At 37.5% G+C, this 16,087-nt stretch overlaps 1 long non-coding RNA gene across 2 annotated transcripts in view; it reads right to left on the bottom strand.

The window, feature by feature from the left end:
* Nucleotides 1-863: 863 nt before the first annotated feature.
* LOC308190359 overlaps nt 864-16,087 on the bottom strand; it is a 33,572-nt gene continuing 18,348 nt past the window's right edge. The window contains exons 2-3 of one of the 2 annotated variants that reach the window (XR_013947126.1): nt 10,297-10,442; nt 864-2,661 (exon numbers count right to left, since the gene is read on the bottom strand). This is a non-coding gene — a long non-coding RNA (uncharacterized lncRNA). Of the gene's footprint in view, nt 2,662-10,296; nt 10,642-16,087 lie in introns of those variants that run through there. The other variant, XR_013947127.1, reaches the window with a different exon arrangement.

The raw sequence follows: 16,087 nt of genomic DNA, 5'->3' as shown, positions 1-16,087 counted from the left end.
ATCCAGGGAAATATAACAAATTAAAAGGGAATCACTTCAAAGCATAAAAGGCCTACACCTTAAGTAATAATAAATCTAATACTTGACATTAATCTCCCTAGAAAATAAAATTAGATAAACTTTTGCAAGGGCATTCAGAACAGCCAATCCAGTTTATTAATAATTTCCTGTTTTCATACTAGAAGCTCATATTATCTGGTCACAGCCACAGTAGACCTCCACAGATATTTAATAAAGCTGACGTTGGTAATCCTCTCTGATTACCTGTAACCTTCCAGCTGTAACACATACTGTGCTGCAGCTTCACAGAAGGACATCACACTGTCACCTGGTATGATGTTTGACAGCTTATTCTGCTGCATCAAGCCAGCACAAAATTACTTTTTCCAAATCCATCCCTAGTTAATAACCAAAAGCAATAATGGTATTCAACATGCGTAATACACCGAGAAGGCAAAATGAGGCAACAGAGAGAAAAAAGATTAAAGAGTCACTATTATGAAGAAGAGATCAAAAACTGAATCTTGTAACATGCAACAATGTTTCAATTATAACACCATGCAGAGAGCTCTACTTATCACTCTACAAAACCCATACTGCAAGTCTGAGAAACACAAGAGAAAATTCCTATTGTGTTTACACAAGATGCATTTTTATTCCAGTTCAAACAGAGCAACATTTCAAAATTTTCTTTCTAAATTATGCTCAGAAATTCTCCTAGGAGCAGATGATGACTTACCTTTATTGGAAATGTCTAGTTAATAGAAATATATTGCTTTGATCTAGTTTTCACTGAAGCAAACATCTTATGTTATAGTGAGATTAATAAAATATTGTACTTATAGAAAAGATCAGAATTGCTATAATCTAAATTTACAGGAATACTAAAAGCTGTTTGGGGACCAAAAAAAAAAAAAAAAAAAAAGGACATGCAAAATCTTAAAATGAAAATATGTGTGCTTTCACTGTGCAAAATCCAACAGACTAAAATTCTACTGTGTCAGAGCACATACACAGCCAACAGCCCCACCAAGGTGTACAAGTTGAATAAGTAAGAAGAACAACAAAAAAAAAGGTATAAAATTTGCTTTATATTATAAAAATGTAATGCAGTTTATTTATGTTTATGTGCAGTTTATTATGTAATCCCTACAGCAACATCTTAAATATTACAAAACCCACCATTTCACTCCTCTTAGAGGAAACATAGCAGGAGCATCATTTGCAAATTAATGAAGTAATAGGAAAATCACAGAGTTCTACTGACTAATGTATAAATATTTTTCTCGATGTATTTACTGATGTCAGTTTTCCAAAAATAAAAATGTCATGTTTTTCTCACCAGTAGCAAACCTGATCATTTCAGACCTCGTTCTCGTGTCTTTCACAATAATCAGATTTTTTAAATAAAAGGGTTATTAGTTAACCCTTTCATTTAACTCTCCACCATTAAAAATGTCACTATCCCACCTATTCCAATGGTACCAAAATATTCACAGTAATTCTGGAGTAATAACTGCCCCAGATCTTACTCCTCTGTTTAGAATTCTGGCTGAGCATCAGTCCTGAACAGATTCCTGAGGCTACTCACCATTGGAGGCAGATTAATATTAAATGATAGGGCTCTCCTGATGATAGAGATCTTGTAGGTGATAAAATCTAGACTTGGCGTTTATATAAAATTTTGTAAAGCTGAAAATGGTTTGTCTTGTAAACAGCCAAGACAAATGTAATTTATTTATTTATTTTTTTCAAGTGTTTAGGAGTCTAAATATTTAGAGATTATTTTGGAGGCCCAGGACTTCAGAGTAACAGCTTATTGGTTTGTATGTGAGTGTGTTGTTGGTTCATTTCTGTTTTCTTTAGTAGAAGAGCAACAATTTATAACATGGAATCCCTAAAATGAGGTTCGTTCTGGCGGTGGTGTTGGGATGCAGCACTGTGTAACTTCCTTTTTGAAAGAAAAGGTTTCTGGAAATCATAGCTAGATGCATACATCCTTTGTCATCGACAATTACCCGTTTTGTATTTTTCAACACTAAAAATTAAAAAAAAAAAGAAAAACAACCTTTATTTACATTCACTTACAGTATAGATGCTATAATATACCTCCTGTTTATAAAATCACATTTGAATAAGATGTTTTCTGAAATTTCTGTAGATGTGTAAAATATTATTGATATGCAATACTGTTGTGTGCAAAGTTTGAAGAATAAAGACAGAAGTTCAAATACAAATCAAAGAAGGTAGAGAAAGGTAACAAAGCAAAGCTCTGTTATGGCAGAAAGATAATAGCATCTGGAAAGATCAAAAATATAGGAACTGAAACAGGAAGGTTATTTTAAGGGAAGCATTTGATTACTCAAAACATATGCTTACTGAGAGAAAGAAAGCTTCTATATTAACGGAGCCCCAGGACTCTCCATATCTGAAACTGCTACCCATCACCCTGATCACTCTGTGTCCTTTTTCCTTCCAATTGCTGTCTCGTTCTTTCTCCTTTCCTGCTGGTCATCTGTTGTTCTTTGTTCCTTTCCTGTTGGTTATCTGTTGTTTAGGCTTATTTAGACCTGTGGGATCCTTGGGAAAAAGACCACCTTCTTGTGTTCAATTAGTGCCTGGCATGAACAGGTCTTAGTTCCTGAGTTGGGTTTCCATGTGCTATGATAATAGAGACATAAAATAATAACTAATAATTAACAATTATTGGGTTGATCACAGCAAACAGTGAATTAGACAAGTTTAGTTCCATAGAATGGAATATTACTTGTACAAATGATAAAGACAGAGATAGTTCTGTTGTTCTTGTTTGTTTTTCAGAAGAGACACATCATAGGAAAGCCTCATAGTCCTTCTCTTTGCATACAGTATAAAAGCAGATATTTAATTTCCTTTAAATTAGGTTTGGTTCAAGAAGAAGCAGAGCTGAAATGCATACTGTACTGAAGGTTTCTAATTACCAAAACCCTACCCACAAACTAAAGAAGTTTCAGACAACACAAACTATCACAAAACAGTAGGACAGGTAGAGGAATACATATTTTAAATGATGATATATGTATAGTATACCATGGCTAACTCTTTGGTGAATTAGGGGGATATGATAGTCTGTATCTTGGAAGTGTACATCCAAACCAGGAGAAGAATCACTCAGGGTGATAAACAGGGATTTAAACAGCAATAATAAGATTAAAGTAAAAATGAAACAGTTCAAGCTGCATATCAGAAAATGCTTTTTGATGACACATTAACAAAGAAATCAACATAAAGCACTGTACATCACCTCTGTACATCTAGATTCTTTAAAAAAAAGGGGGGAGGGGGAGGGCTTTTCATTTGTGAAAAACTGAGGAAAGCTTTCAGGTAAGGAAAGATGTAGATCAATTAATCTTTTCAAGTCAAAAATCACATAAACATCTTGTGGAAAAGAAGACATAGCCAGTGCAGAACCCAAAGTAATGAAGTTTGCTATAGCCCGTATCAGCTTGCTCAGGCAAACTTCTGTGGCTGTGGTAGGCCTCTGCAAACAGATTGTCTTTCCCAGGTCACACACAGAGGCTCAGTACTTCCTAATTTGACCTCCCCTGCTTTGCTGGCAGATGTGCGTGTATCAAGAACCTTCTAAAAGTTTCTGTCTAGACAATACAAATAATCTTATATGTTTAAAAATAATGAGTTTGCCTAACCTCATTCTTTTTGACAGAATGTGATTAGAATGCCACATAAAAGAGTGTCAAAGTGGTAAATTCTGAAGAGAGGGAAAGAAAGCCAACAAATTAGAAATGAGTGAGATAGGCACATAATATTTTATCCTGTTACAGATGCTACAAAGCAGCACATCCAACTCCAGATTGTCCTGAATAGACTCAAAATATTTTGTTTGTAGAATATTTTTACAGACAGTCCTCTCAGTAGTCCAATTAAGAGAAGATAGTGGCATTAATAGTTATAAATATCCATATCTGGAAGAAAAGGTTGAAAGTTCCTAAGCAGACTGTTGAGAAGAAAGCACTTGTGAACACTGTCATTAAATGATCTACTAATATTGGTAATTTCCAAAACTAAGACAGCTTGGCATTCTAAGCACAAACATCTAATACTCTCAGAGGAGTTAGTTTTATTTTCTGCCTCAATATCTTCCTCCAAACTCCAATGCTTTCTTTATTTTTCTTTAGAATGAGTATTAACCAGATAGCTCCTGTCCATATACCAGCCTGCATCTCATGTGAGCTGAAGCCATTAATCTTTTCTAGACTGGTCAGGTACACAAACAGGCTTTGTGCAGGTATCAGTGAGGAATGCACAGGGTCATTATTTAATAAATAATCCAAATTCTGCCATATGCTTGTACAGCATATTCACATTCTTTTGTGGAAATTATTGCAACATCACACTACATGTATGATTACTCTGGTTTGTGTTTTGTTGTTGTTGCTGCTATTTTCAGATAGTAAAGAAAGAGTCAAATACTGTAAAAACCTATAAATTATTTGCTTTGGTCTATATATCTTGGACTATATATCCTAAAATATGATACAGATCCAACTCTAGACATTGAAAAAATAAAGATTTCAATCCATGGAACTGACAACCTAAAACACATTCCCACTTTAATTGTGATAAAGGGCAGCATTACATTGTACAGCTCAGATTTGACTCAGCTGGTATACTTGCATCCACACCAGAGATCTCACACAGCTTTACCTACGCTCAAATTGGAAAGGCAGTGTAACTTGCATACAAATAAATCCTTCCAATAAAGATGAGAATGCATACTGAAAGCATAATGCCATATGCTTTCTCATTAGGCTTCTGAGTGACCTTCGTTACATGTTGAAGTGTTCAAATAAGAGAATAATAACGAACATAACTCCCCTGAGAAGTCAAATAAAAACAAAAATAAATAAATAAAACAACAACAACAACAACAAAAGGATTTATTACACCTGTGCTTTGAAATATCTCCAAGAGAAAAGAACTGCTATCCAGTTCAAGGAAGGACCACAGATAAGAAAACACTGCCTCTAAAGAAACAGGACAAATTTGATGGAAGTTCATTTGTATCAAAGTGCAGGCAGAAATTACAAATGAATTGGAAAAAATATTAATCAAATAGTAAAAAACAGAACTAATACAGGATACTAAAAACAGGACACTAAAATCATGGGTCAGAAAAGTAAGGAAAATAAGGTCTAGCTTCTAGGAAGGAAAAAACAAACAAAACAAACAAAAAAACAAACAAGAAAACAAAACAAAACAAAACAAACAACTAAAACTAGCATGGAACAAAATGTTACTAGTGGCATTAGGTTTATTAGTAGACAGAGGTGATGAAACCTGTTCAACAAGTATTTCTAAATTCTGGAAATAAGTGAACAGGAATAGTCTTTGTATGAGAAAAATAAAATAATTATTGACTAATAGCAAATGATCACCTTGCATCTTCAAGGCAAGGCAGCAGCCTTATGGAAAAGCAAGCCAGGGAAATTAACTTTAGCAACCTGAGGCCTTTTGTCTTCTGCAAAATTATAAATGTAGTCTGAGAATTGTCCTGGATAAAAGGGGACAGATAAAAAGAAGAAAAAAAAAAAGGCAGTTCAGGAATCAGTCAATAGAGAAGCAAATAATAAACTATCAGTAATGTTAATCGATATCTATAAAACAAACATAATTTCATTGACAGAGCAGATACTATGTTTGATTATAATATTTGATAAAGATAAGTGCTTTCCTCTGGCTTTGTTCTCTTCTTCTAAAGATATCTTAAACAGATTGATGATAATTGTGACCCTTCTATGAGATTTTTCCAGGAGAGAATAATTCTTAGCACCACTCTTACTCCTATATCCTTGTTACTTAATGTTTATACAAGAACCTTTCAGATACTTTATAAGATACTAAACAGTTTGGAGAAACCACATACTCAGAAATGAACAAGTTAGAAACTTAATAAGAAACAATGGATATCTCTGCCAACATTTTATCTGAGATGTACTAGACTTTCATTAAGAAAGAAAATATATAATTTTATTGATGACTCCATTAAGAAACGTATTCAATAAGGTAGAAGCCAATTTTGCTAAAAATTTCATTTCCCAGGGAAAAAAAAAAAAAAAAAAAAAAGACCTCATGTTTTTCCAAGAATGATGCACTTCTCTGTCTCAGCCAAACACGTTAGCAGTAGGTTGGTGGAAAGCAAATGCAAAGAGAAGTGTTAGCTTTAGCTGAATTTACCCTGCTGATTCTGCCTCTGCATTACACTCTCTAAAATCCAACTACTTCTGTGGATGTGTGATGGCCTAGATGGGAAAACTCATCTGGTTAAAATAATAACAATAATAATCAAATAAAAGGTTCTCTCTACGTTTGGGTCCTTCCCATTAGGCAGCCTAGCTTTCCATTAAGTCCACAGCTATACCAGGACAACAGAGATTCCAGTGAAGAGGCATGAAGAAGTAGATAAGGTTTGGGGAGGTAAGACAAGTAGTGTAGAGAAGGAAGAGGGGGAAGAATATATAGAACAGCCATCATTTGTAGATCCTTTTCTGGTTCTTCCATTCTGCAGCCACATGCCACTGACTTAACACATCAAATGAGCTGATGTGAGTCTTTTAGTCTGCCTGAAGTGAGTCTAAAATGTAGGCATGGAAACAGTTTAGCTCACCATTTGGATAGGCACTATTTCCGTCAGGTCATGACACATTGCAGAGTGTAATATAATGCTGAGCACAGAGTAGGCAAATAGCATGTGATGTAGTGTCATCTGGTGAGTGTATTGGGTTTACATGGCAAGGTTTTGGTAACGGGGGGCTGCAGGGGTGGCCTCTGTGAGAAGAATCCAGAAGCTGCCCCATGTTAGATAAGAGCCAGTTTCAGCTGGCTCCAAAGGGACCCGCCACTGCTCAGAGATAAGCCAATAAGCAAAGTTGCTTGTGCCTCTGTGAGAACAGATTTAAGAAAAGGAAAAAACTGCTGTGCAACAGCAGCTGGGAGAGCAAGGAGTGAAAACCAGCATTGCAGGCCCCAAGGTCAGTGCAGAAGGAGGGCAAGAAGTGCTCCAGGCACTGGAGCAGAAGTTTCCTTGCGGCCCATGGAGAGGCCCCTGGTGGAGTAGGCTGTTCCCCTGCAGCCCATGGAGAGGCCCCTGGTGGAGCAGGCTGTCTCCCTGCAGCCCGTGGGTCCCACATGGAGCAGATCTCCATGCTACAGCCTGTGGAGGAGCTCCTGGTGGAGCAGGTGGATGTGGCCTGGAGGAGGCTGCAGCCCATGGAGTGCCCCCGCAGGAGCAGGCCCCAGGCCGGAGCTGCAGCCCATGGAGAGGAGCCCATGCAGGAGCAGGGCGTCTGGGGGGAGCTGCCGCCCGTGGGGGACCCATGCTGGAGCATTTTGCTCCTGGGGGATGGACCCCATGGTACGGAGCCATGTGGGAGCAGTTCTTGAATAGCTGCTGCCTGTGGGAAGCCCACATACGATGAATGATTTGGGGGAGGAGGTGGAAGAGGGTGGATGGGAGGATGGTGTTTTTAGTTTTGTTGTTGTTGTTGTTGTTGTTTGTTTGTTTGTTTGTTTCTAACTCCTCTAGCCTGTTAGTATAGGTAATAAATTTTATTGATCTAACTATGCTGAGTCTGTTTTTCCTGTGATGATAATTGTTGAGTGATCTCCCAGTCCTTTTCATCGTATTTTCTCTCCCTTTCCCTCTGAGGAATGGGAGTGAGTGAGCAGTTGTAGCGTAGCTCAGCTACCCAGCTGGGAGATACCACCACACTGAACTATCTTGTTCAAATAACCAAGCACAAATGGTATGTATAGGATGAAGTAATGCCAATGGTGTTTCAGAGAGGAGGAGTTAGTAATTTGGCAATGAGGCTAAATAAACACCAGAACAAACAAATGCTAGATCCTCTCTGTCTTCATGTCTTCGTGTTAAAACCATACGTATTTCTGAATTTTGAAATTTTTGTTCCTCATCAGAAGCAGAGCATGACAGAATCACAGAATCACAGAATGGTTCAGGTCATCTGGTGGTCATCTAGTCCAATGCCCCTGCTCAGGCAGGGTCAACTAGAGCAACTTGCCCAAGACCATGTCCAAACAATTATCCAATCATAGCTATGTGGCAGTCATTGCGCATACAGTAACTACAGTCAGGGAAATCAAAGGTTTCTAGGCATTCCAAAGGCTGATATGATTAACATTATCCATATCCAAATTAAAAAGTATAAGCCAAGATATTAGAGAATGGCTATCAGGATTATTAGTTTGGGGCAGAATTAATCAAAGTCTGTGCTACTTTTTCTGTAAAAAGTGTTTATATAGTCTGCTCTGAGGAATATATTTTGTAACAAGAGTAAATCCTGCTAAATGTTATTGTCTATTGATCAGAATGTACAATACATTTTATTTATGTCAGAGAGCAAAACTGTCTGAAATTAAAAAAAAAGTTACAAAAACAATACAACTGGGACCAAATAGGTTAATAAATAAATAGATAAATAAGTGTAAATAACAGTAATAAGCTACAAATTGAAGAAACAAGTATTTTAGATTGGAGGTTTCTGATGGAACAATTAATACATGTTTTATATAATATAATGTATGATTCCTACTGTATCACAAAATGAAATGGAGGCAGCTGAAAGCTATGATATACTGTAATTTGAAGATATTGATATTGATGGATAATATACATCTTTTACCAAATGTATCTCTCATAGCATAGGCAATATCTTTGTGAATTTAATCACATGGCAAATTAGAGTAAAATGGTAGTTAGTGAGGCTTCTGAGTGATTATACAGTACCCCTGTATTTGGTAATGATCTTAATATCTTAAAATGTAACTATGATGACACAAACATATTAACTCAGAAGCGTTTATAATCTGTTAAATCACTTCCAAAAGCCATTTGGGAAAAGAAAATTCAAGAACTGTCTAGTTTTAAAGTAAGTGATTGTGGCCTATGGATAACATACCTGAAATTCCCCTAAAATATCTACTTATTTTGTACATAAATGTGGCAATACCAGTTTAAGGAAACTCTGTATTTTAAATTGCTGCTGACATGAAGAATCAGGATGGAAATGCCAAAGTTTTAAAGAACACACTTAAACCATTTCTCCTCACAAAACCTGCTATCTGGCTTTTAATATATCCTTGATATTTAGATGATAAAAACCATAGAGTAGTACTGCTATCAGAACAGTATAACATTAGTACAATCATTAGACAAACAGTTTTTCAAACAGTAATTTAAAAGAAGGTTGCATATTTAATGATTTGTTTTACTTTTTTTTTTTTTCAGTAACACTGTACTTTAAAATGTTTAAGTTTCATAATTTCTTTCCCAAATTGTTTTTTGATGAGGATTAGTTTTAGGAAGACTTTTCTACTATTAACAACATCTTTGATAGGTGCAATTCCTTTCTCCCAGAACCATTTCCATTCAAACTCCTCCATGGAGCAGCAGGCTGCAATTTCTGCATCTATGCTGTAATTCTACTGTAATTCTTGCACAGAATCCTAGTCAATCAACCCTGTCCTCCCCATGCTAGCCAACTGTCCCTTTAATACAGCAATAGAATTCAATATGAATTGAGTGAATAGAATTGCGGTGCTAGGGGGACAGTCAGTTACTACAGAGAAACAAGATTGATTGACATTAAAGCATCTGTGGAAGAGTTATAGAAGAATTACAGCAGAGTCACTGAAATTGCACTCTCCACACTTCAGGAGAGGAAAAAGTAGCTACAAGAGATACCATTAATAAATAAATCTACCTTCCAACTAAAGCTGCATCAGAAATCTTTTTTTTATTATTATTATTTTTATTGTATCCCCAATTTCAATTTGTGAGCAGCTTTTATTAACTATGTGAAAATTGGTTGTGACTTCAATTCTACAATGGTTACAATTCCAGGACAGTTTTGATTTAAAATCAGATTACTTTTTTTTTTTTTTTTTTTTAAAGCAGAACGTATGTTTTCCTTGTCGTTCCTCACTTTCCTCACTATTGATATAGTTGGAAGAGTATGAGACTTACACATACACAATTTTTATTCTTTCTTTTATAGTATCAGAACAAGAATGTATGTAATACTATTGCAAAAGCATTTTCAATATGCACAGTTTCTGTTTCTCAGTTGTAAAAATCTACATCATTATATAGATATGGTACTATACGTTAAAATTGTCTGATTATATTTTGCTTTAATCAGAAGTATGTAGAATTATCGAGTTATAAAATCATACAACAAGCATATTTGGAAGGGAGCTCAAAAGATCATCAGGACCAACCTTTCTTTGGAAAAGGGAGACAAGATTAGAATATTTAGCATGCTGTCCAGCCTCTAGCACCCCGTCTAATCACATCTTGTAAACCTCCAGTGGCTGGGATTCTGCCACATCCCTGGGGAAGTTGTTCCAATGATCAATTGTTCTGACTGTTAAAAAAAAGAAGAAAAAAAAAAGAAAATTATATATATATATATATATATGTTATATCAAGACAAACCTCTCCCAGTGCAACATTCACCCATTTTCCTTTTTCTTCTTCATGTGGCTGCTTGAGAAGAGAGAGCCTCTGTCCTCTTTGTACATTAAGGACTAGGATACACTGATGAATTCCCCACCAACAATTTAGTTATGCCCCAAAGTTACAAGTCCCTATATTAATTTCCTTTACAAGAAAAGTCTGTTTCTCCATGCCAGATTCCATCTAAATATATACTAGTTGCTCTTCTTTTGAGGAGCAATGTCTTGATGCAGATTTTGAAAATAAGGATAATGATTAATTTTAATAAACACAAACTTTAATTATTCATTCTGGTTTTATATAGATTATTAACAGACACTGACATGAGAGTTTTGTTAAACTGACATCAAAAGGTGTGTCTTGTTAACTTTATGATAGAATCATAGAATGACTTGCGTTGGAAGAGACCTTAAAGATCACCTAATTCCAACCTCCCTTCCACAGACAGGGATGCCACCCACTAGATCAGGTTGGCCAAGGGCCATCCAGCCTGTTCTTGAACACCTCCAGGGATAGGGGTGCATCCACAACTTCTCTTGGCAACCTGTTCCAGTGCCACACTACCCTTACAGTGAAGAATTTCCTCCTAATGTCTAGTATAAATCTATCCTCTTTTAGTTTAAGTCCCTTCCCCCTTGTCCTATCATTATGTACCCAAGTAAATAGTCCTTCCACATCCTTTTTATAAGACTCCTTTAAGTACTGAAAAGCTGCAATAAGGTCTCCCTGAAGCCTTCTCTTCTCCAGGCTCAACATCCCCATCTCTCTCAGCCTTTCCTCATAGGAGAGGTGTTCCAGCCCTCTGGTCATCTTTGTAGCCCTCCTCTGGACTCACTCTAACAGGTCCATATCTTTCTTGTGCTGGAGGCCCCAAACATGGATGGAGTACTCCAGGTGGGGCATCCAGAGGGCAGAGTAGAGAGGGACAATCAACTCCTTCAACCTGCTGGTCAAACCTCTTTTGATGCAGCAGAGGACGCAACTGGCCTTCTGGGCTGCATGCATGTGCTGCTGGCCCATGTCAAGCCTTTTGTCTACCAGAACCCCCACGTCTCTCTCCCCAGGGCTGCTCTCAATGAGTTCCTCTCCCAGTCTGTACTCCTGCCTGGGATTGCACCAACCCAGGTGCAGCACCTTGCACTTTGACTTTTTTGAACTTCATGACGTTCACATGTGCTCACTTCTCCAGCCTGTCCAGGTCCCTTTGAATGACATCTCTTCCTTCTTTGGTATCAGCCGCACCACTCAGCTTGGTGTCATCTGCAAACTTGCTGAGGAAAGCCCATCGTCTATGTCATTGATGAAGATATTGGAAAGGACTGGTCCCAAGACAGACCCCTGAGGGACGCCACTCATCACTGGCCTCCACCTGGACATAGAATCATTGACCACCACTCTCTGGGAGCAGCCATTGAGCCAATTTCATTGAGCCTCCTTTCAATCCTTTTTAAAAATGTGAAAAACCCTTTTTCCTGTCACCTGACAGCCATGATTTTTCAAATATGATGGAGAGTGGCTTAGCAATTACATCAGCCAATTCCCTCAAGACCCTGAGATGCATGACATCAGGGCCCATAGTCTGGTAGTTGTTAAGTTGCATCAGGAGGTCCTGAACTTGCTCTTCTCTTACAGTGGGAGGGACTCTGCTCCCCCAGCCCTGCCTAGGGATTCAGGGACTTGAGAGATGTGGGAAGCTTGACCACCACTGAAGACCGAGGCAAACAAGTTGTTACGTACCTCTGCCTTCTCCACATCTGTTGTTACCAGTTCTCCATCTGGTCATTTTTCTGGGACACTATGCCCTACGCTGACTATCTTAGTCATTCTTTTGTGGCTAATGTACCTATAGATCCCCTTCTTGTTATTCTTTGCATCCCTTGCCAAGTTTAGTTCTGCCAGTGCCTTGGCTTTCCTGATCCCATCCCAGCACATCCAGACAGCATTCCTGTACTTTTCCCAGGGCACATGACCCTATTTCCCCTGTTTGTACATTTCCTTCTTTTGCCTAAGTTCTACCAGCAGGTCCTTGTTCAGCCGTGCCAAACAACTTCAACTTTATATTGAAGTTTGAGAAAGTTCTCCCTAAAGATGAAACTCTTCCTAGCAGGATGACAAAATAAGAAACCAATGTTAATAAAAGTGATGTTCAGAACATGTTTTTTATGTTCCCTTTTCTGTCCTCTTAGCCTTTCAGACTTCTTTGTTGCCTTTGTCTTGCTTTTCTGCCAACCCCTGTTAAAAGACATGTTTCGTCATCACTGGAAAGGATAGCAGTGTTTGTATACATGTAACAGTTTCTTCAAGTAATGGGCTGTAAGATCATGAATGGGACATGGCATCTCACATTCTTCATGACTACATTTTCAAGGTCTTTATAGAAGCAAATGAATATTGTGGCATGATTTTCTCCGGAGTCATCTCTGTAACTGTAAGTTCTAGAAACACTTTTGAATGAAATCAGTAGTTTTTGAAAAAGAAGTTGAAACCTTGTATTTCACTATGGAGGCTGATATAACTATCTATAATGCTAAATCTTAGCAAAGAAGTTAGTTTGAACTAACATAATGCTTTGAATGATCTTACATTAAATCCAGTTAACAGTTTTACAGCATACAATACAAAGTAAATACAGAAACTGTTTTTCTGAAGGCAGTTTGCATAGAAAGGAAGAATAATAATAAAATCCTTCATGAGATCATACTTTATTGATCTAATCAGCTTAAAACTATATGGATTTTTATGTGGCTACATTTCTATTTTATTTAACTGATACAAATGTCTAAAGAAAAGTATGAATTATTAATGCTTAATTTTAACTTTTTTTTTTTTTCTTCTTTACAGTGATGTCAATGAAACAAATCATCCACTTCAGGCACATATGTTGCATAAATCAAGAGAAAAAATAATTTATATGAATAATGTGTCTCAAATATTTCCATACAGTGCTTAAAATTAGTTTTGTGCAGTTCTGATTTCTTAATTGTAAAGGAAGTGGACCAGAAGAACAGTTAAATTCCTGGCTTGTAGAGAAAACTGTTGGACATAGAGGACTACTCTCTCCTTGAGCTTGTTTCCCCCCATGGAAAAGGAATAAGGAAGATTACAAGATTGTTCCTATCTGCAACAGAAGAAAGGATGATGAAGAATCATAGAATCACAGAATCATAGAATGGCTTGGGTTGGAAGGGATCTCAAAGACTACTTGATTCCTACCCTTCTGCCATGGGCAGGGACACCTTCTGCTGGACCTGTTTGCTCAAAGCCCCATCCAATGTGGCCTTAAATCCTTTCAGGGTTGGGGCATCCACAACTTCTCCAGGTATCCTGTTCCAGTGCCTCACCAGCCTCATAGAAAGGAATTTCTTCTGAATATCTAATCTAAATCTACCCTCTTTTAGTTTAAAACCAATACCCCTTTCTTACACTCCCTGATATCCCCCATTCTCCCCATCTTTGTAGGCCCCTTTTAATATTGGAAGACTGCTATAATGTCTCCCTGAAGCCTTCCCTTCTCCAGGCTGGACAACCCCAAATCCTTCAGCCTGTCTTTATAAAAGAGGTTCTCCAGCCCTCCGATCATTTTTGTGGCCCTCCTCTGTACTTCTTCTAACAGGTTCATGTCTTTCTTATGCTGGGAGATGTTCTGCTCAAGAACAAAGATATCGTAGTGAATGACAGCCATTTCCATTGTTTCTTGTTTTTCTATTTTTCATTCAGTCAGAATGAAAACATTTAAAGTTGCAGAACATGGCTTTACACCTATACCTTGTATCTTCCATCTCATTCACCAGACAGGTGAGAGCTGCATTCCGTCCTTGACATATAGCAAGCAAGGCATTGGCTGGGGTTCCCAGCTGTCATATGCTCTTGTTAAAGAAAACAAAATCAAGCTGAGAAGGAGGTTGAAACTACTTGCCTAAGGGAATTTCTTGGTGTAGGAATAGGCAATCATGCAGCATATATTTTCATGTTACCTCTGTAAAGCACATCAAGATTTTCAGACTGAACAGTTAGGCAGTCTGCAACAATCTCCTTGTAATGCTAATTCTGTAATCCTCCCTCTCTGGATTTCTTTTCCTTGGATATCTTGCACCAGACACAGCAAGACAAACAAAACTTAAAAGCACAGTACAAATTTTTATTGGATAATACAGGGAAAATAAGTGCCTGGAACTAATATCTTCTAGAACAAGTTTTAACTTGGTCACAAAGCCCAATAAGACAACAAATGAATCCCTGTGACCAGGTTGTCATCTCTCAAGTGGGGAAAGGTTAAACTCCATTGCTGCTAGGAATGCATTGATCACCAGCATCCTGTTCTTTGGGGGCGTTTTCAATGTTTTGTATCCTTTCTTTCAGTTTACTATTTTTCTTCTTAAGTCCTTGAGCTGCTAATAACTGCTGTCTCAACTATTAAACTATTTTTTCCCCAACATTTTTATTTCAAATAACTTTAGCATGTCTACTTTCTTATGCTCCACCTTTTTTTTTTTTTTTTTTCCAGTAAAATTGAGACAAGATTTTGCAGCTCTTCTACACCAAAATATGAAGCACAGGAACTAAAGCCTTGTGAGCAGTTAAAGATCTCCTAAAGGGACTCCATACTGAGGCAGAAACAATCACGTGGAAAGACAAAAAAAGGACCATCGTTTACGGCTGCTTCTTCATGCACAGGGATAACAAAAGAGTCCCTGGTGAAGCATGCAGGTCTTTGGCCTACTAGCCAAAACAAATCCTATGTTTAAAGCACCCATCTTAAGTCAGGAGAGATATAAAAATTTTTGTTTATTGATCCACTTTCAGGGTGGTGAAAGTGGTGGAAATGAACAGAAAGTATCAGACCTCTTTGTAATATTAACAGGGAAATTATGGACTGTAGAAAAATCTTCTCTCTACATTTAAACTTCCTAGTACAAATTCTGTATTATTCACTCAGCTGGAGAGTAGGGCTGCTATTCAGGAGGACCTTGACATCCTGGAGAAATGGGCTGACATGAACCTGCAAAATCCTGCACCTGGGCAGGATTAATCTCAATAAAGATAAAAAACAACTTTGCAGAAAATAGACTGGGAATCCTGGTGACAAGAATTTGAACATGAATCAACAATGTGCCCGTGCAACAAAAAAGACCAACATCCTGGGCTGGATTAACAAGAGTGCTGACAGCATGTAAAGGCAAATAGTACTTCCCCTAATTTTTCACACTTACGAAACTGGAGCATGGTGAACTTTCCAGTAACAGAAATATTGACATACCAGAGTATGTCTAGTGTAAGGCAATCAAATAATTAGGTGTACATGACAGGAGAGGATAAGCTGAGATAAGTGGCATTATTCAGTCATGGGAGGATAAGGTTTACCAGAGATTGACCAGGGTGCTTTTCTCCTAGTTGGATTGTATGGAGAAGACAGAGACAAAAAAGTCTTCTTTAGAGTGCAAAGCATTAGGACAATAGAAAACAGACACAATTTGTATCATGGTAAGTTTACAGTAGAAGTAAGGAATTTTTTCTTGTCTATGAAGTTGGTCAGCTACATGAACGTGTTTCCCA

The sequence above is a fragment of the Anser brachyrhynchus genome (assembly GCF_964034855.1).
Source record: "Anser brachyrhynchus genome assembly, chromosome: 2".
In the NCBI taxonomy this organism is placed as follows: Eukaryota; Metazoa; Chordata; class Aves; order Anseriformes; family Anatidae; genus Anser; species Anser brachyrhynchus.
The sequence above is the reverse complement of the archived record's forward strand: the minus strand, read 5'-3'. Positions and strand labels throughout refer to the sequence as shown.